The sequence below is a fragment of the Cavia porcellus genome, unplaced genomic scaffold (genome assembly GCF_034190915.1).
Source record: "Cavia porcellus strain 051 isolate PalLab524CR breed Dunkin Hartley unplaced genomic scaffold, mCavPor4.1 scaffold_15, whole genome shotgun sequence".
In the NCBI taxonomy this organism is placed as follows: Eukaryota; Metazoa; Chordata; class Mammalia; order Rodentia; family Caviidae; genus Cavia; species Cavia porcellus.
Window position 1 is genome coordinate 4,249,161 of NW_026947498.1, and position 21,880 is coordinate 4,271,040.

At 37.9% G+C, this 21,880-nt stretch overlaps 1 protein-coding gene across 1 annotated transcript in view; it reads right to left on the minus strand.

Annotated features, from left to right (window-relative positions):
* Positions 1 to 5,021: 5,021 nt before the first annotated feature.
* Positions 5,022 to 21,880, minus strand: part of Setd4 (SET domain containing 4) — a 53,536-nt gene continuing 36,677 nt past the window's right edge. Inside the window, exon 13 of the mRNA XM_063224456.1 lies at positions 5,022 to 7,818. The gene's annotated coding sequence lies outside the window, so the exon portion shown is untranslated. The remainder of the gene's footprint in view (positions 7,819 to 21,880) is intronic.

A 21,880-nucleotide genomic window follows, 5' to 3' on the forward strand; every position in this document is an offset into this window, starting at 1 on the left:
ATTGAGCTTTTGATGGGGAAAAATTTGGATGCAGCATTTAATAATTAAAAGATGAGCAGGATTTTGCCTAACATCTTTATGATATCAAAAACTATTGCTGCTGCCGCCGCTGAACTTAGTAGCATTTAGTATTTCAATAAACAATGAAACATAATCCACAGGCACTTAATCTAAGATGTAAAAATCCATGCAGATCATCAAATATGACTAGCTGCTTAGAATGTATGATTTCCAGCACTAAATGATTATTGGCTCATGAGACTGTTTTTCTTCATTAACATAAATGACTATGAAACTCCATGAGAACTGACAAATACCTGTTTTGCAAATGGGTTACTGTAGCCAAGAAAAAGTCTAAAAGGAAAAGTCCTGGAAACACTTCTAAAATTCTGTTAAATAATACAGCTGAAACAATTCAAACTGATGCAATTATCCCTCACTGATAGATTTTTCTGAGTCTTACAGTGATCAACTTCTTTTGGTAGCTCCACAGCTGACACCATCAAAATGAAAAGGTGTCGATGCCCTCTTACCCTACCCAACACAAGCTTAGAGTTCCTATTTTATGTTTTCATTCTCTTATTTTCTCATTGCTTCCAGAACTGGGCTACTTCCTTTTAATCAGTATTTTCCCCCCTGTACTGCCATGCTTTTGTCCAAAATGCCCAACCTCCCATGAAGTTTTTCTCTTTAAACTTCTCTAACACTGAGAATTCGTGGTGATGAAAATCTCCCAATATATTTGTCAAGTAAAATGGTTTCTTCAAGAAAGAAAAATATAAAGAACCATGAGGGGAACACAAGAAGCAACAGTCCATAGTAAGACTTCAGAAAAGGTATTTGGGCTGGAGGTTTAGCTCAGCAGCATAAGCGCCTGCCTTGAAAGCAGGCAGTCGTGAGTTTGATCCCTGGTACCGATAAAAAGGAAAAAGACAAAAAAAAAAAAAAGAAAAGAAAAGGTATTTGTATATTTGCAACATATTTTAGCAGAGGGCGCCTGATCCAACTCAAATATGGCAGATAAGAAATGGAGAGATTCACTGCTAACACTTTCAAGTGGAAGGAACCATGGTTAATGCCTTCTTGTCAGTGACACTAGGGCTCTGAAAGACTTCTGCAGATGGGAGCTATGTTATCCAATATCTTTTCTGATTCCCAAATGATGGCACCACAAAGCAAAACATAGACGTATTAGCTACATTCTCCTATTACTAGTTCAGTGGCGTTTTACTTCATTAAGTAATATTTACGGGGAACAGTATGAAAACACTATATTCACATTAAATTCCCAAATGGCAACCACCTGTTCACTTGGTTTAAAGCAACCAAGATGGCGTAGACTGACTAAACATAAGAAAATCGTATTCCGAAGTCCCAATTTCCCAAGCTTATTAACTAGGTCCCAATTTCTCTTTCTTAGATCATTTTCTTAGAACAGCTTTCTATTGTTGTTGTTGCTGCTGCTGCTGCTGCTGCTGCTGCTGCTGTTTTTGTGGAAACAGGCTCTCACTATGCAGTCCAAGCTGGTCTTGAACTTGCTGTTTAGCTCAAGCTGGCCTTGAACTCATGATACTCCTGCCTCACCTGGGACTACAGACATGCAACACTTTGCCTAGCCTCTTAGAGTGTTTTCTTTAGAAAAACTTAGAATTGCAAATTTCTCTCTGCCCTTTAAAATATGCAAATCTTTTTATTTTAAAATGAAAAAAGAACATAAGCAATGATACAGAATTTCAAAATAACTAATAGTATAACAATGGTTAATAAAATATATTGCATATTCTTATCTTCAAAGTAGCTGCTCAGATTACAAGACACAGGCATAAAAAATGATCAAACAATGAAAGCACAAACCATTCTTTTTGATGAACTAACAGATTAGTAGTATAATTATCTATCTTGCATGTGTGTGTGTGTATATATATATATATATATATATATATATATTCCCATCTTTCTATTCTCCTTCCCCTTACCCCAATTATTCTTTTTTGACAATTTTACAATTCAGTAATATGTTTCTCAAGAACCTGAGAGTCATCTTTTTGAAATCTAATCATAAGGAAAGCTATACCTAGTCTCCTAGTCTTTCTTACAGAGTAAAAGCCTAATTTTATGAGTGTCAACCAGCAAATCTAACTGGAATAATCACACAGAAAAGCATCTGCAAGCTCAGGAAATAATACTGTGTTTAACACATTCTATTGATCAACCTGCCCTTCCAAGCCTTCCAATAGTTTTCACTAGCTCATCCCATTCCTTAAAAGCTCACCTGTTCTTTGTTTCAATAGAACTGAGTCTTAGTCTTTTTCCCTGATTCAATAGCCTTGAACAAAATCTTCCCTGCTTTGTCCAGTGCAACTTTTGCTTTGGTAAGAATTTATTATTTCTACAACTGGGTTTCATGAAGAAAAGAGGTAACAGCTTCATAATTACTTACTTGATAATTAACAAGGGATTTATAATTTCTTCATGATAAAATGTCTCCAAGATATCTGTTATGAATTGTCAGTGAGCTGCTTGAGAAATATATACAATTCCCCATTTAATAATGGGAACAAAATCTATCACTAGATAATTCATTATTCTGTGAACATCATAGAGTATATTTATTTATACAAACCAAGATAGCTGGATGTTACATGTGATATGATGAGACCACTATCAGCATCTGGTCCATTATTGACTAAAATGGTGTTATGGAATGTATAACTGTTTCCATTTATTTAAAAAGAACTCATTCATCAGCAATATTCATTCATTAAACAAATATTCATTGGGTCCTAACCAGAAGCTGCGCTGGATGGAGTGTAATATTACAAAGATAGAATTTTAAAGAGCATTAATGTGCTTTTATCTTTTGTCTAACTCTTTCTTGTGGTCTTAGAAAATCCCTCTACCAAAGGGAAAGACAAGGGTTATATAAAAAAGCAAAGAAGATAATATTCTGTACCAAAAGGATGGTTTGAAGCCAGAGTTAGCCTTTCAAGCTGGGCCACTGCTCTGAGAAAGGATGCGTAGCCTTTCTCATCCTGCCTGCAGCATACCGACGGTCAGCCTCAGAGGACAAACCCATGGGATCTCCATGAAGGAGGACCTGCTCTTTGCTGGTCCTGAGTGAACTGTGGGAAGGAGAAGAAAACCCAAGCCAGGAGGTTAAGACAAGCCAGCAAGCATACCATTTCCAAATGAGGCTAATCAGGACAGAGTTTCCTGCTCTTCCTACCTAAAGCAGGTTTTGGAAAGAGGAATCTGACAGGCTGTGCAATCCAGGCACGGACATCTCCTGGTAAACCTAGCAGCTCGAAAAGCCTGATTATCACAAGGCACCCTTGAAGATCAGCTGCCCTGGACCACTTCAGGCTCAGGGACTCAAAATCAGATGACCAAATAATACTTGGCCTGGAGCCAGGAAAGAATAAGACTCAGGGGTCTGCCAGCAGCAGTAAGCAGCAAGCAAGCCATGTTGGTTGTGTCCCGGGTGGTTGCCTAAACCCACAGAACGGGCTATAGCACCTTCCCACCAAGTCTCACTTTTTGTGGCTTCAGTTACCCATGCTCGGCCATATCTGAAACATTAAATGGAGAATTTTTTTTTTAATTCCTAAGCTTTAAAGTGTGCACTAATCTGCATGGTGTGATGAAACCTCTTGACATCTCCCTCTGTCCCACAGAGGACATGAATTGAATCTTTGTCTAACAGATCTATGCTGTTACATACTACCTATCCACTTAGTCACTTTAGCCACCACTGTTATCAGATAGATTACTGTGGCAGTGCTGGAGTTTAAGTAACCCTTATTTTACTTACTGATGGCCCCAAAGCAAAACAGTGGTGATGCTGGTACTCAGAAATGCCAAACAGAAGCCATAAAGTCAAAATGGAGAACAAAAAAGTATATTGAGAGAGGGAGAAAGAGACCACACCCACATTCACAGAATTTGTATTACTGAATGTTGTTACAATGGTTCTTTTTTGCCCATTGCTGTTAGTAATCACTTAATAAGCCTGATGTATAAATTAAACTTTATCCCAGGCATTTGCATTAGGGAAAAAGACATTGTATTTGTAGGTTTAGGTTCTATCTTAGGACATATCCCAGTGGGTAAGGAAGGCCATGGTATACAAGGAGAACCTGCAAGGACAGAAAGACTGCAAGAATACAATTCCCTTCTCACGCCTTGAAGCCATTTAGGGACAGACTCAGGGGGAGGGTATTGGATCATATTTCTCCTTAGTGCCTAAAGGAGCTATTTTAATTGAACTGGGCTTTTTAGCTCAAATTGAATGAGTCTAAGACAAACTGGGTGGGACTAATAGACACATATTACCCAGTGGCCAGAGGAAAATCCACTGTGGCCATAATAAAGAAAGTGTGTTTTTTCCTCCACTGTGGATGAAGCTGATGAGCCTACACAGCTCCCTGTCTCTCTTACTACAAGACTCAACACGGAGCCCTGCCTGTCCCCACTTTCCATATGAGTGTGTGAGGACACAGGGTGGATATTAGCTTTCTATGAACCCAGAGCCAGTATGGAGGGCATCAGAACTCAAGCCCAATGGGGCAAGAGGTGACAAATCCTTTGCTTGTGATCCATGTCTAACATGGCCTCAGTGAGACCACAGCTAACAAAGAGGCTGTGAATGTCAGGAGACGCATTCTCTTCAGAAAGGAAATGTCCTGCAAAGTTTTCAAGCATCAAGCCGAAGTCATGAACCAGGAAATAAAACTGTGTGATTTCTCAGTATTCTAAGTATTTTGAGCTCAGTGACACAATCTGCTCTCAGAACTAAGAGAGGAAAAAAACCACCATCACAGCAGCAGAAATAATTAAAGATGAGATGAGAACAATTAAGAGAAAAGGAAAGTTAGAGATCTCCTGTGAGAGTTGTATTTTTAAGGAAAGGAGAGGGATAGGAATGATTTTTCTTCTGATGATTCTATCCAACTCTGAGGTTTGATTAAAGAAATGACCTTGAACCATAGCAGAGAATAATAAAAGACAATTTCCAGTAAGTATGCCAGTTCAAATTAATGATTTACTTTTTTATTTTTAAACTGAATTCAGTAGAGATTTACATGCATTAGGTTAAAACGATTAACATTTGAAATTTGACCTTGAAATAATCTTTACATTGTAAATTCTTAATGATCAAAACAATGTGCTCAGTGATTAAAACATATTAGTAATTAATTATTAAAAGAGAATAATTGCAAGTACATATTCCTAAAATCTCAAGGCTTTTAAACCATTTGCAGAAATGACTGGACATTTTTTAAACTTGAAAACAGAAGTCCATCTGATTCTCATTTTCATTATCAATGCAATAACAATAGAAAAGGTACTTTTCTGCTTTTTTTGTTGTCTGCAAGTTGGAAATACACACAATTACCTTTGATCCCTTCAAAGCCTCACACATACCAAAAAAAAAAAAAAAAAAAAAAAAAGAAGAACTAAACAAAGAAAGAAAGAAAAGAAAATTATTCACATAAATCCATGACATTAATATAATCTAAAATCTTTTTAAAGTAAAATTAATAAAAGGGCAGCAGCTTTGATTATCTTTTTTTATACTATCATTTTGTAAAAATAGTTTAACACTATACAGATAGGACATGATCTAGGTATGACACCTAGTGTCTATGTATTATGTTCACATCGGCAGTAGGAGAGATGGAAATATCCACCAAAATGGATCTGCCTACATGCTGTTTCACTGAGTAGCAGGTTTCAAGAAAGAACTATGACTTACACTATAAAAGGAAAAATATCCAACAGACACTATATTCATGTTTTTTTTTAAATCCCTCCTGATACCATGGATCTCTTTGATTTGGATACCTTTTCCTGGAATACACGTCAACTAAATGGAAGGAACTCAAAATTCATACAAGCCAGGGATGACTGAGGTTTCTATAGTTGTCCTGAGGCCAGAATAAAGGCTCCCAGCCTCTCTAGAGCTGACCACCTATGGGAAATTGTCTAGAGGAAGATAAAATAAAATATATCCCCAGCTCTCCACAATCCAGCCCCTTACCCAGAGTCTCATCAAATGAGTCAAATTTAATGATAAAAAAGGGCATGTGCCAGGGCACATGTTCTAAGCCATTTCTGAGTTATCAAACATTACTTTGCACAAATTCTCTGTCATTCATTAACACTCTTTTGCAATACAAAGGAGCCATGCTTGAAATGGTACATGTGTGAGTTTTCTATCGCAGCATAACAAATTACCTCAAACCTGGTAGTAATGGGGCCCTGTGCTCAGGGCATCACAAGGCTGAATGCAACTTGCTATCCAGGTGCATCTTCATTTGGAGGCTCAAGTAGGGAAAGCTCTGCTTCCCAGATCCCTCAGGTTGTCGGCAAGAGTCACTCCCCTGAGGCTGAATGGCTGAAGTTCCCATTTTCTTGCTACCTATTAGCCTGTACCCTATTAGCCTAGCGATGTCAGTTCCTGGAGGCTGCTCTCAAGCCCCTTTGACAAATGATCCCTTCAACAAATGCTCAAATTCAAAACTATAGATAGGAAAGATTCAGTCCTGATTAACAGCTCACCTGATTAGGTCAAGCCTGCTTAGGGTCGTCTTTCTCTTGACTGACTCAAAGTCTAGTGACTTGAAACCTTTTTTCCATCTATAAAACATATTTATGTCGTTCTGTGATATTACATGTACAGTCCCACCCACACTTAAGAAAGAATGGCTCTCTCTGTCCGTGCGTTTTATACAAGGATCCAATCAACCGTTACAGGTTAAAAATATTTGAAAACTAAAATCTGTGTCTACACTGAATATGAAAAGACATTTTTATGGCATTATTTCCTACTTATGTCACTTATGTCATTTTATGTCATTATTTCCTACAGTTATTTATGTGGCATTTACATTGTATTAGGGATTATATATTACTTGGAGATGATTTAAATTTTTAATTATACATATAGGAGGGTGTAGGCTAGATGCAAATACAACATCATTCCAAGTAAAGGATTTGAGCATCTACAGATTTTGGTGTCCACAGGGGGCTTCTGGAACCCATTCTCTTGTAAAGAGAGACAAATGTCCAGAGCATGTATAGTAGGGCAGGAATCAGAGGCCGTCTCAGAGGTCTCTTAGTTCTGTCTCTCAAGAGAACCCTGACTAACCCACACACATATGGTGTCATTACAATTCGGCTTACCTCTGGATGTCTCCCCCAAGTCACTTGAACTCAAAAGTGGGGATTTTAAAAGGTGATGAGATTATGGAGACTTACAACTAACTTGCTATTAGGAGAAGAGGTCAGGCAAGAAGTGGCAGTCACTGTGGTTGTGACCTGGAAGAGTCTATTTTCCTCTTCAGCACCTCCCTTGACTACTCTCTGCTTCCTGGCAACCATGCAATTAGCAGATCTGCTTGGCCAGGTCCCTCTGTCATGCCATCCCACCTTGGAGCCAATCAAGACTATGGACTGAACCTCTACAAATTGTGAGCCAAAGTAACCCTCTCCTCCTTTAAGTTATGGGTGTCTGGTATTGGTTCTCAGAGAACAGGGAAGTGACCAAGACAAAGTATGTCTGCCCAAACCCTGGTCCTTCATTTTAACCATTCTACATGAAGGACAAAAATGTTAACTCCCCAATAGTGTTAAGTGTCCCAATGAATTGTTGCCCATGTAATCTTGAGGTTGCACTTACAGAAACCAGTGATTGTCAAGTTCCCCTCAGGATGCTTTTCTGCAGGCATGAATGGTGATCTCTCAGGAAGTGCAGGACAATGAACATACCAAGGTATGTTGCAAAGGACACAATGCCTATCAGACAGATGCCTTCAGCTGCAAATAGATTTAAACAATAAAGGCAGGTGTTACCTCCAATAATCAAAGGCCTAGAAACAGGAGCTGCAATGTCAGTTATTCAACTGCTCATAAAAATTGGTTTTTTTTATTCCTTCTTTCTGTTTTGCTCTCCTTACATTGTCGACTTGGGATGGGTTCCCTCCTATGCCCAAGGAGGCTACCACAGGCCTAGGAATCATGCAAAGATGACAAGGTCTAGAAGCACAAATCACAAAAGGGCTGCTCTCCACTTTTTTCTTTTATGCTTTAGAATGGAGCTAAATTACATTGAAAAATACATTGGAAAACACCAATACTTCACAAACTTGTCCCAAACAAGAAGAAACACTTTTAAAAGCCAAGCTATGAGGACAGTATTACCTAATAGGAAAACCAAAGATATTATAAGAAAACTGTAGAATAACAACCTTTAAGAACATAGGCATAAAAAAGAATATAGACATGAAAATCCTCAACAAAATACCATCAAACTGAGGCCAGCATCTTACAAAAAGGATTATTCACCATGATCAAGTGAGTCTACTCCAGGAATGCAAGTTGGAGGGATATGAAAATTAATCAATGCAATGCACCTTATTAATGAAAAAAACATACAAAAGCCACATAATCAGATACAAAAATCTTTTTGTCTTTTATGACAAAATCTCTGAACAAAATAAGAATAGAAGGGAATTTTTTTTTTTGCCTGATAAAGGGCATCTACAAGACTTCATTGCTAACCTCATATATTAATTGTAAATTCACAAATTATAAGTACATATATTTATAAGATTCAAAATGATGCTATATGTCTATACTATAAAATGATTACGTCAAGATAATTAACATATCCATCACCACAAATATGTATTTTTCATAGTAAGAATATTTGAAATGTACTCTCTTGGCAACTTGGAATACTTAATGCATTATTGCTCACTATAGTCATCATGCTATGAAATTGATAAACAAAGCTATATTCTTTTATCCATCCGAAATTTTGTCCACTTTTACCGAGAATTCCCTATTTCCCCCAGACTCTGATATCTTCCATTCTACTCTTTGCTTCTATGAGTTCATTTGCTTTAGATTCTATGTATGAGAATATATTTATGCCTGGCTTATTTTACTTAACATAATGTCCTTTGGGTTCATTTATACTGTTAAAAATCATAGAATTTCCTTCTTTTTAGCACTGGGCTAGGATCCCACTGTGTATAAACACCATGCTTTTATCCACTGATGGACACTTAGGTTGATTTTATAAGTTGACTGTTGTGGACAGTGCTGGAACAAACACAGGAGAGCAGAGGTGTATTTGACATGAATTTCAAATCTTTGATACAGACCCAGAAATGGAAGTGCCTGATCATGTGGTATTTGTATTTTTTGTTTCAACTTTTCTTTATTCTTTTCTTAATTTTTTGAAAAAATAAAATTTCCTAACAAAATAAGAGAGTAACAATAATTAATACACTGTGTATCATTATCTTCAAAGCAGTTACTCAGAGTGCAAGAAATAAACCAAAAAGATTCTTACAAAGAAGAAACACAGTTTTCGTTATAAGAAACATACTAATTTACATTCCCACTAACAGTGTACAGATGTTTTCTCCACATTCTTGTCAACACTTACTATCTCAGCTTTTTGATAATGGCCATCCTAACGGGTGTGAAGTGATCCTTGGCTTTAGTTTGCATTTCCCTCAGGATTAGGGATGATAAGTGTTCTTTCCTATACTAATTAGCCATTAGTAAGAAATATCTATTCAGTCTTTTACCCATTTTTTGAAATCAGATTATGTGTTTTCTTGAGTTCCTTACATGTTTTGAATATGAATCCTGTAACACGTACATCTTATAAATATGTTCTCTCAAGCCTTAGGTTCTCTCTCTGTCTCTGTCTCTCTTTCTCTGTCTCTCTCTCTCTCTCTCGCTCTCTCTCTCTGTCTCTCTGTCTCTGTCTCTGTCTCTCTTTCTCTTTCTCTCATTAATGGTTGAACTCAGGCCTCTAAACAGGCAAGACACACACTCTACAAGTGAGCTATACCTGTAACCATCCACCCATTATCTGCTCCTTCTGCTGCTGTTTGCTTTTTAGTTTGATGGAATCTCTCTTGTATATTTTTGTTCTTGTTCCTAAACATTCTGAATCAAATAAAAAAATTTCTCAGTCCAATATTTTACACTTAGATTCTTGTCTAACATCATAGTCAAAACTCAGTTTAAGTAGATCAAAGTCTTATACGTAAAAGTTAAAACTATAAAACACTTAGAGAAAAACATTTAATGACCAACTGGACTATCCCTTAATTGACCCTCAATTAGGCAATGGTTTCCATGAGAGGACACCAAAAGTGCAAGCAACTAGTAAAAAAATAGAAAAACAGCTCTTCCTTAACATCAAAACCAGGGCAGAGGATTTAGCTCATTGGTACAAGCACCTGTCTGGCAAGCACAAGGTTATGAATTCAATCCCTGGTGGTAAAAAAAAAAAAAAAAAAAAAAACCACCAGCTGTCCTGCAGAGACCATTATTTTCAAAGTTCAGATAACCTCGCGAATGGGAGAAGATATTAGCAAAACTATGTCAAAAATATAGCATCCCAAATGTATAAAGAATCTTTCCAACTCAATAAAAAACAAATAATATGATTTTAAAACCAGTCATTGATTTAAATAGACAGTTTTCAATGAAGATACATGAATGGTTGATAAGCACATGAAAATATGCTCAATGTAATTCATCATTGAAGAAATGCAAATAATTCCACAGTGCGGTACTACTTCAAAGCTATAATATAAAAGACAAACATTTAGAAAGTGAGGATGTGTAGAAATTGGAACTCATAGATTGCTGGTCGGAACATATGATAAAGCAGACATGAAAACAGTTTGTCAGTTCCTCAAAATTCTACTCCTCATTACAAACCCAAGAGACTAGAAAACATACGTTCACACAAAAATTTGAATAAATATGTTCAAAGTAGTTTTACTCATAGCAGCTAAAGAGCAGAAACAACTTAAATGTCATTCATTCTATGAATGAATGAATAAAATGGAGTATTTTCCCACGTAAAAATTGATGAAGTACTGATACGTGTTGCAACATGGACAAACTTTGAAAATATCTCACAAAGTGAAAGACTACATTTATAAAACAACACATCATATGATTCCATTACGAAATATCCAGAATAGGAAAATCTATATAGAGAGAAAGCAAATTAGCGGATTCCAGAGGCCTAAGGGAAAGGCCAGTTGGTCATGACTGCTAATGCATAAGATTATTTCTTTGGGAAATGATGGAAGTTTTCTGGGATTATATAGTAGAGATAGTTCAACAACTTTGTGAATAACTAAACACCACAGAATTGAATGCTTTTAAAGGCCAGGTTTTATGATTTGTGAATTATATCTCAATTTTTGAAAATAGAATTTGGAGCACCCAAGAATGTTCTCCAAAGGGTGTGACAAGGACAAGTAAAAGGAATGCAAAAAGGAGAAGCACAGATTAATGTAGGTGGTGCCATGGGTAAGAAATAAGTTTCATAAGGATCAGAAAGACCTGAACACAGAGATACCCAAAGTAAAAACTGAAGTGATGCTGTTACCTGTAAGGAAGCCTCACACACAACCAAAAACACACCAAGGCTACATACACACCAAACTCAGAGGAGAGAGAGGAGCCTTCACTACTCAAACTTGTAGAGGAAATGAAGACAGTAACATCACCAACCCCACACCCCAACACCCATCACCAGCAATGGGGTTGAACCCAGGGTCTTTAATTGCACTACATCTTTAGTCCTTTTTATTTTTTACTTTGAAACAGCGCCTTGCTAACTTGCTGTCTTGGTTACTTTTTCTCTCACTGGTGAAACAAAATACCCAACACCAAAAATTAAGGAAGGAAAAGTTTATTTACCTCACAGTTTGTGAAGGTTTCAGTCCACAATTGGCTGGCTCCAAGTCAGGGTGACATAGCTGAGCAGCAACATGGCAGCTGCAGCAGATAATAGAAGTGACAAGAACAAAAGGGAAAAGCACACCTCCTCCCCTCCCTTACACCGTATGCCAGTTACTCACTCCTGGGTGGGTGTAGCACTCACACCACCAATTCCAGCACTAAACAACAAATCAATCACAAATTTTAGATTCAGCTTCCTTCAAAGAGCCCACCTACTCCCATGACCGCATGAGGCTTTAGGGGGACAACTAAACCCACACCATAACATTCTGCCCCTGGCCACCCAAAGACTCATGCATATCCCTTCATGAGAAAGGCATTTAGTCCATCTGCAAGAGTTGCCAGAGTCCTAACAGTTTCAGCATCACTGCAAAGTCCAAGTAAAAATTCTACTCTGAGATTTAGGGCAAGCTCTTAGCTATGAGCCTTTGTATAAATGAAAAGAAAGTTAGACACTTCCAACAGTCAATGACACAAGGTAAAAATTACCATTCCAGAAGGGACAAACAAGGATACAAAGGAATAGGAAGTCCAAAATCCAGTGGGGCAAACATTAAGTTCTACAGTTCTGTGTTCAGCATCTGAAGCAATCTGGTTGTGAGCTCCAAAAGCTTTGAGCAATTCTACCCTCATGGCATTTCTGATGGTTGTAGCTCCTGTGGCTCCTATCTTGGGCTGGATTTGCTCCATGCTTGCAGGTTTCCTTAGACAATCCATGCTCCTGGCTTTTCTAAACTTCTGGGTTCTCCATTGCACCTTCAGCTTCACAATCACAGCTTCACACCCTGTCCTCTTAGAGGCACACTGCTTGGCCTCTTAGGTCTTCTGAAATTGTAGTGGAAGTCTTTTTAACCTCAAAACACTTGCATTCTTTATGTGCTAAACCAGCACCATGTGGGTGATGCCAAGGTCTGCTGCCAGTTGAGCAATAGCCAGGCTTTCCTCTCTCTCAGCCTGGATCACTGAGTACCCTGAACTTCATTGTGAAGAACAAATTCTCTATGCTGAAACCATTCTAGAACCTGGTGCAGCTGCTACCATTCTGAAATCTTGTGTGGCCATCATCACCATTCTGGAACATGACACTCTATGGCTTTCTCCTCAGAGCAAACTATTTGACTTCTGCAGTTTTGAGGCTGCAAAAGATGGAGACCTGCCTCTTACGGTGATGTCTGTAGGCCATCTTTTCTACTTTTCTGTTCCTTCTCAGCAGTGGAGATCTCAGCTCTATCCTCACAGTCCACAGATTTATTGGAGATTCCTTTCTGGCCAAATTCACAATTTTTAAAATCATCCTAATGGGCCCTTTCTCTTGATTCACAATAGATATCTGGCTAAAGACCCCCAACAATAGCCATGCCACAGCCTCAATATTCAACTGCCTTGAAATTTCTTCTGCCAGATTAATTAGTCCATTGCCCTTAATCTTAGTCTTGGGCAAAGTCTCTGGATAAGAGCAAAATGCAGATGAACTTTTGGCTAAGCCATAACACATATCATCTGGAGTCCAGCACCCAGTGTAGTCCTCCTTCCCAACAGTATTTCTGTCAGCTTTCTGGTCTTCTGAGCTCTGACCAAAATTTCCCATACAGAAAAGTCTAAGGTGTTCCAGCACTTCTCTTTCAGGCAACATCTCTGAATCTTTCCAAACTCTTCTCACAAGCTATTCCCAAGGGCTCTTGCACCATGTAGTCAGATAAAGTCAGTCACAGTAACAACTCTATTCCTGGTACCAAATTCTGTCTTAGTTACTTTTCTTTGTTGCTGAGACAAAATACTTGATGCCCAAAATGAAGGAAGGAAAGGTTCATTTAGTTTGTAGTCTGCAAAAATGGGAGAAGCACACCTCTCTCCTTCTCTTATATTGTATGATGACTACCCGCCCCTGGGCAGGTGCAGCACTCACACTGCCAATCCCAGCACTAGACAATGAACCAATCACAAATACTAGACTCAGCCATCTCCAAAAGGTCCACCCCCTATGATCACATGAGGCTTTATGGGGACATCTGGACAGAAACCATAGTAGTTGTTAAATTGCCCACACTGAGTTTGAACTTGCAATTTCACTTCAGTCTGCCTTGGATTACAGGGTTCACAACTACACCCAGGCAGCATCAGTGCTCAGTGTAATACACATCAACATGTTTGGTGCCAAGGTATAAACACTCTTGACAGAGAAAAAACTCTCAGTAGCATAGGCTGATTTGGCCACATGGGCAGGCTAGGAATGATGTTCCCAGTCACACACAGGATGTTCCTTCCCACTCTAGTCACTGAAGGATGAGGATGGGAAGTGTGGATTGGAGTGAGCAGGAGAAGGGTGCAAAGGAACCAGTGATCGCATGGTGGTGGCTAAGAGGAAATAAAGAAGGGGCATGGGACAAGGTAGAAGTTTGACAGAAATGAAGAGATTCGTTGAAGGAAAAAGGGAGAGAACAGGATGCCACAATTCTCAGTACCATAAAACATGGAGGAGGTCTTTGCTCTTACTATTAAAATATGGAAAAAATTTTGCGATGCTATTTTATAGTCATGAAATCAATAATGAGAATTTTAAATTTCATGTTCAGGGAGCTGGGGATTTAGCTCAGCGGCATAAGCGTCTGCCTTACAAGCAGGCAGTTGTGAGTTCGATCCCCGGTACCGATAAAAAGGAAAAAGACAAAAAAAAAATTTCATGTTCAGGGAGTTTCCATACTTGATGAATGACTTTATTCTTGTGTTACTAATTATTTGCTTTTCAGAAACATTACATATGTTGGAAACACCCATTAGTCAGTATCTATCAACATCTTAATGACAGATGAAAGTGGAGAATCAGTGTTTGGGGAACATAGAGGAACTACTTGTGCTGTGAACTCGACAGTGAAGCCATTCCATAAATGATTATAAAACAGAGAAATAGCTGGACTTTGATGTCATTCTTTGCAAGGTTTACTGCTTAGGTCTTCACTCTGACCCAGAAGTATCTCAGAGAAAACAAAACTGCTAAGGTGGGATATGGGGCGAGGGGCACAAATACAATCCAACATCATAATAAAATACCACCACTTAGAGTGTATCTATTGTCCATCATTACTTTTGGTGTCCATCTTCACTTTTTAATTGGATCAGAAAACTTTTTTTGATTTTTTATTGTTTGCTATTTTTATTTATTGTCATTGAAACATTTCTTTGAAAATCTGTGACTTAAAAATAAGGCAAGGAAAGGTAGCAGTCAATAATGAATTTTAAGACACACCTAATGTATTAGTTACTTTCCTGTCACTGGGTGAAAAATACCTGATCACCTGCAACTTAAGGTGAGGGAGGTTTATTTTGGCTTATAGTTTTAGTGAGTTCAGGCCACAATTAAATGGCACCAAGATAGAAATAGCCTGACAGAAAGACATGGTGAAGGACAGATGGTCAACCCATGTTGACTAAGAATTAGAGAGAAAGGAGAAGGCACAGACAAGAATATACTTTTCACCCATAGTGATCTGTCTTTTGGCCAGACCCCACTTCCTAGAAGTGTGTTTAGAGAACAAACCCCACTGATGAGTACAGCACCCCCAAGACCCAATCATCTTTTATAAACCCCACTTCTGAACACAAGAGACTTTTGATGAGCATCATACTTAAAATCTAATTTGGAAAAGAATGTTAGTTGACTTGTGATCTGCTATTCCCAGAATACTTTTTCTGTTTCTTCACAGAAAATATTTTTGGCTTTTCAGGCCATAGAATCTCAGCTGTAACTACTCAGCACTGTCTTTGTAAAGAAAAAGCAGCTGCAGACAATATATAAGTGACCAAGTGTGGCTGTGTTCTCTTAAATTTTATTTATAGGAAAGGGCATTAGGCCAGATTTGGTTCATGATCATAGTTTGTTTGGTTTACACTATCCTGGAATCAAAAGGGCCATGATTTATGCTTTAAAATTTATACAGTTGTTATTAAGAATGATTATATTTCATTTTTATCCTACTTCAACAAGTCACTTTTTTCACTACATTGTCAAATTACACAGTGACGCTCTGCAACAAATTTGGAGATGCTACATTTTAATGGGAGACAAATATACATCAATCCAAATCTCACTATTGCTATATTATGATCTCCCGGGATGAGACCTCATGAAAATAAATGATGGGGAGAGAGGAGAATAAGAACTTTGAGGTAGAAGTTATAAATTAATAATAAAACCCCCTGTTTCTTGCCCATATTCCTTTGCTTCCTTCCTTCATCCTCATTTTGAGTGTGATTTTGCATGGTAAGATCTGGAGAAACATTGTGGTACTGTTGATCAGAAGGGCCAAGGAAGGTAACCAGTAAAAGGCCTTGCCCTGTGTGACAATGCCCTTTCTTATGTGCTAACATTTCTGTATGCCAGAGAGACTCCTTGTTTCCAAGAAGACTTCATATCCTAATTCTAGCACGTTCTCCATTCCTTGATGGATTTCTCCATAAATCAGGCAAGAAATTATCAGGCAGATAATCAGGCAAGTTCGGAAGATACTGTCTTGTTCTAACTACCCTGACTCCTACTTTCACAGCTCTAGACGGCCTCATAAGTGATGCCTGCACCACAATTTTTTATGTGAAAGACCCTCTCTGCAGCATCTTTCTCTCCGATCTCTCCAGAAAATGTACTTATTGCTCCTATTTCCACTCCTGTTCATCACTGTCATACTCTGGTTGGAGAGGCCTCTAATTTTTCAACAGGTAAATAATCTTGTATATAGATATTGACCATAACATTATCCCAGGCAGCCATGAGGTATGCACAAATAGAAATGTAATATCCCTTACATAAAATTCAATTGTTCCTTCAATAATTTACAATAGGTTAAATATTATTTCCCAAATAATACCACTTCTGATGCACTCTCTTGAGTTGGAGTGGTGGGTTAGAATGAGGAAAGACAGCTAAGCACCTATTCTCCCTTTTCCTCCCTACCCAAACACCTTCAACACAGGTAATTGATGTGGGAACTCCAAGTTGTCCACTGCTTGTGAGGCGGGGTTTTATAGTTCCTCTTATTTTCCTTTTTATTTTGTTCTGAGGTACAATTTAATAGGAAAGACAACAAGGATAAACAAAGAATGTGTAAACATATCTGCATTACCAGTAAACAAAAAGGTAAACATATCTCTTCTCTAAGTAAAATTAGCATATGTGTTAGTCAGCTTCCTATCACTGTAACAAATCACCTAAAGTAATAATATTAAAAAGAGGAGGACTTCCGAGAGAACATGGTGGATAGATAGCAGCAGCTACAGAGGCTCTCTGAGATACCCCACTTAGAGTCCAGGAATGGTGTGGTGCGAGGAGTCCTAAGCAGGAGAAGATGTACCCTGCTGACCCAGGAACAAACTAAGCTAAGAGAAACCAACTGGAAGCGCAATCCCAGTGCTATAACAGGAACAGATAAGGTCTCAGCATGGAAGCTGGAGCGCACGCTGCTGGAGGTCACGATTTGAATTTCCTGCTGCCACTGCTGCATCTGAATCGGCACAGCAGGGAGAGAGATGCACGAAAGCTCTGAGGGTGGGAACTGGTGAACAGAGTTGAGAGTGGGACTGGCAGGGAGCTCTGCATCGACCTGTGGTGAGTGAGCGGAATGGGGACCATTCCATAGAGTAGGAGGCTTCAGCAAAGGACATACTGGGACCGAGCAGACTTGCTGGAACAGGACACTGCAGTGTCTTTAGTTGCATATTCCCCTCTCAAGCAGGATTGGTAGGGAGTGCCTGGCCTGGGTGACACCGCTGACTAAGACCCAGTAAGCTAGCCCAAACCAGGTCCCAGCGCCTGGAGGTGCACCCTAGCAGTGAAGCCTTTGGTAGGTTGACCTGGAGGGGCAAACCCAGCAGAGGCTGCCCAGGTCTGTGTCTCCCTAGTACACTGCAGTGGGCGGGAACACCTAGCCAGTGCAATCCAAACAAACTGTAACAGACAAAGAGAAAAAAAACCTGGGCCTCCTATACTCGCTTGCATGGAAGGAACAAAAAGTATGGGAAGAGGAAGCAACAAGAAAGGATCCTCAATCCCCAATCCTGAGAACACTGATCCAGGAAAGGTGAATGCAAAGGAGAATGAGGAAAGAAAACATGCAATATCAGACACAGCATCAGTGGACGTAAAGCGATATCTCCAGAGCCTCATAGATGAGTTCAAAAGCGAAGTATTTAATGAAACAAAGCAAGATATAAGTAGAATAGTTAGAGAAATGCTAAGCACCGCCCAAGAAAAAAACAGATGGTGGAATGGAAGAACAGAAAAACAGGGGAGAATTGTTTGATGGAGAAAATAGAGAAAACATAGAATACATGAAGCAGGTTCAAAGAGATTACCAAGAAACTAAAAACTCTATCGAAAGCTGGCATAACAGCTTGAAAAAAACTAAGGATAGATTATCTGAACTGGAGGGCAGATTTGTAATGTGGGAGCATGAAATGAAAAACTTCTTAAAAATAACAAGACAACAAACAGCAATAATACAAAAGCTAGAAGATGATAAGAGGGTTTATAACTTAAGAATTAAGAACATAAAAGAAGAGGTAGGGACACAAACAAATGGACTACAAAAGCTATTCACAGAAATAATCCAAGAGAATTTCCCTAATTTAGCAAAAGGTAAAGATACTCAGATGTATGAGGCATACAGAACCCCAGCCACCTACAACCCAAACAGAGCTACACCCAGGCATATAATAATCAAAATTCCAGAAATCCAATATAAGAACAGAATATTAAAAGCCATCAGAGATAAGAAACAGATCACTTACAAGGGAACACCCATCAGAATTACAGCAGACTTCTCGGCACAAACCATCAAATCACGAAGAGCGTGGGGGGAAATAATTCAAGCTTTGAAAGATAAAAACCTCTAGCCAAGATTGATATATCCTGCACAACTGTCCCTAAAAATTGACGGAAAAACAAGGTGCTTCCAGGATAAAGAGGAACTAGGAGAATTTGCAACCACCAATTCAGCTCTATAGAGAATACTGCAGGATATTCTAAAAAAGGAAAATACCAAGATCCCAGAAACAGTGGCAGAGAGGCCACAATGAATGGAGCAGAAAGCGAAATGAAGAAGACAAACTGACAACAAATGACAGAAAAAGATCTCAACAGAAATGAGGCAGAGAAGATTGGATGGTAGGAACAGCTATTTTGAGAAAACAAGATATCATAATACCTAGTGCTGATTTAGTATCATCTTGCTTTGAAGTCCCACCAAGCTTTTATTCTTCTGTCTCCATCGGTCTTAACAGGTTGTATCTTATTGGATTTTATTATATGTGATAATATAAGCAAAAAATTTTATAGACAAGGAGATTATACAGAAACCATTGTTCATTTTCTGATAGTTGGTTCTAAATACCCTGTAATACTGTCATTCTCTTGAATGGTTTTACATTGTCTTGATTATGTTTGGTGCTACAGTATATGAAGTTATACTCAAAGATTTCAAGGAAAGAAACACTATGGTAACTACTTTTATGTCATGATATCTTGTGGTGAAACACTATTTTGCTTAAATGGTTATGCTTTAACCTGTGCTGTTTTGTTGTTATGCCCTCTTTTATCTCAATCCCCTTTTTAAAATTATTTACTTCTTTATTTTTATCTTTTTAATTAAGGGAAAAATAAAAATAGCAGGATATATTATAGTATCCCACTATGATTTCCTATTAACTTGATTTGAAACCCTGTATTGCCCTCACCATCTTGCTTTGACTGATTTTCCTCTATTCTGCTTTGCTTGATAGTATCAAGTTCAAAAGTATAGGCAACAACTGTGAAGACAATAAGACTCATTATGGCGCCCATTCTGGTTGACTATTATCTTCTTTTAAAGTCCTGTAATGTCTCCAATATTTTGGTTTCATTCTTTACTGTTTTGTTCAATTTTATTATAACTGATGATATAGGCAATTCTTTTTAAGATAGCAAGAGGCAGTCTGGTAACCATTGTTGATCACCTGGTATTTTGTTTTTACATTATCTATTATGTTCATCCTTTTGATTTGACTGACTCTGTTCTGTTATGTCACATTTGGTTTTACTCTCTTCAAAAAAGAGTAATAAGAACTGTGGAGTAATAAATAAAAGCAATAAAATGTGTAATAAATAAATAATAAAATAAAAGCAATAAAAATGTGTAATTCTCATTCTACAAAAGAGAGGAAAAGGAAGTGCTTTAAAGGATATAACTGCATATATATTTAAGTGTATAAGATAGATAATTATATTACTGAGTTTTGTTGCATCATTGAACAAAACTGTTTGCAGTCTCACTGTTTGAAAGTCCACTTTATATCCTTTAATTTTGTAACTTGAACAACTATTTCTTTTTTTTTTTTTTTTTTTTTTTGTCTTTTTCATTTTTATTGGTGCCAGGGATCGAACTCACGACTGCCTGCTTGCAAGGCAGGCGCTTATGCCGCTGAGCTAAATCCCCAGCCCTGAACAACTATTTCTAAGATAACAGTATGTAATCTATTAACTAGTGATTCCCTACTGTTTATTCTTTCTGAAATTCTGTATAACTTGTACCTTTTTTCTGTTTTTTTTTTCTTTTTCTCCTTAAATAAAATAAAAAGAGGAAAGGTTTATTTTGGCTTATAGTTTCAGAGGTTTCATCAGTCCATGGCTACTTGGTTTTTGGTGCCTGGAGAGAAGCAACACATCATCGCAGGGAGTGCATGTTGAAGCCAACTCATAACCTCATGGCCAGAACTCAAAAAGATAGAAAAGAGGAGACTGGTGTCCTACAATCTCCTGTGAGGGATGCCCCAGTGATCTCCTACTAGGCCCTACCTCTTAAAGGTTTCCACCTTCCAGTAGCCAACCAAACTAAGAATCAAGCTTTAACACCTGGGCCACTGGGGGTCATTTCACATCTAAACTATAGTAGCATGATGGAAAATTTTGCAGTCAAGCTGTATTAATTATTCTTTATTTTTCCTAATAATATTTAGATTTACTTTCATACATGTATCACAAGAAAAATCAGATTGAAATTTTGTATATCACTTTTTGTCAAGGGAAGCCACTTGTAACACTTGAGAATAAAGGCAACCTCAAGAGATATCTTTTCACTAGTAAAACACAAACATCCATACATTCCATACATTATGTGTCAATGAAAATGATACATATTTGAAGGTAACACTTGTTTGCTTACTTATTTGTTAAACACAGGACTATTCTCATTGTAGCATATTTTCCATATTGTTTTTTAAAAACACTCTTTTAATAAAATAATAGTATAAAATAATCCCCTAAATACATTTCTTAAATGATTTTCAAAAATTAAATTAGCCATTTTAATTGTTGCCTGTAAAATGACTACTTTCTGAAAAAAAATGTTTTGAGACAGGGTATTGCTATGTAGCTCACACTGGCTTTGGCCTCAAACTTGTGGCAATCCTCCCGAGTGCTGGAATTACAGGCATGCACCACCATGGCCGAGATCTTTTCATGGCTGATTTATTCCATGTGTGGATAAATTTTTGAATGTCACTGAAAACAATTCAGTGACATTTCCCTTTCTTTTCTACAATATTTTTATATTTTCTCAAAATCTTAAGCCTACTACCAAAACATCATTTTTACTAATGTATATACAAATCTATAAAGTTTGATGTGGATGTCATTCATTATATTTTGTAATAAGTTGAATGGTCACCTCTATCCTCCTCCAAACAAAAAAAGATATGTTCAGGTTCAAACACCCAGTACCTGTGAACATGACCTTATTTGGAAGTAGGGTCTTTACAAGTATAATTCAATAACGAACCTGGACATAAGATCATTTTAAAATGAGCGAACCCTACGTAATAGCCAAATCATGGAAACAGCCTAAATGCCCATCTACTGGTGAACAGATAAAGGTGTGGGTCTTTTCTACAATGGAGGACTGTTCTGCCATAAAGGATAAGCTTGAGACATTCCTAGATAAGGCGATACACCTTATTTCACTCTTCAGTGAAATAAATCAGACACACAAGCATAAACACCACATTGTTTCTTGGTATGAGAAACCAAAAATGTAAGTAAGGACCAAAATGCATATTAGGTATTATGAAA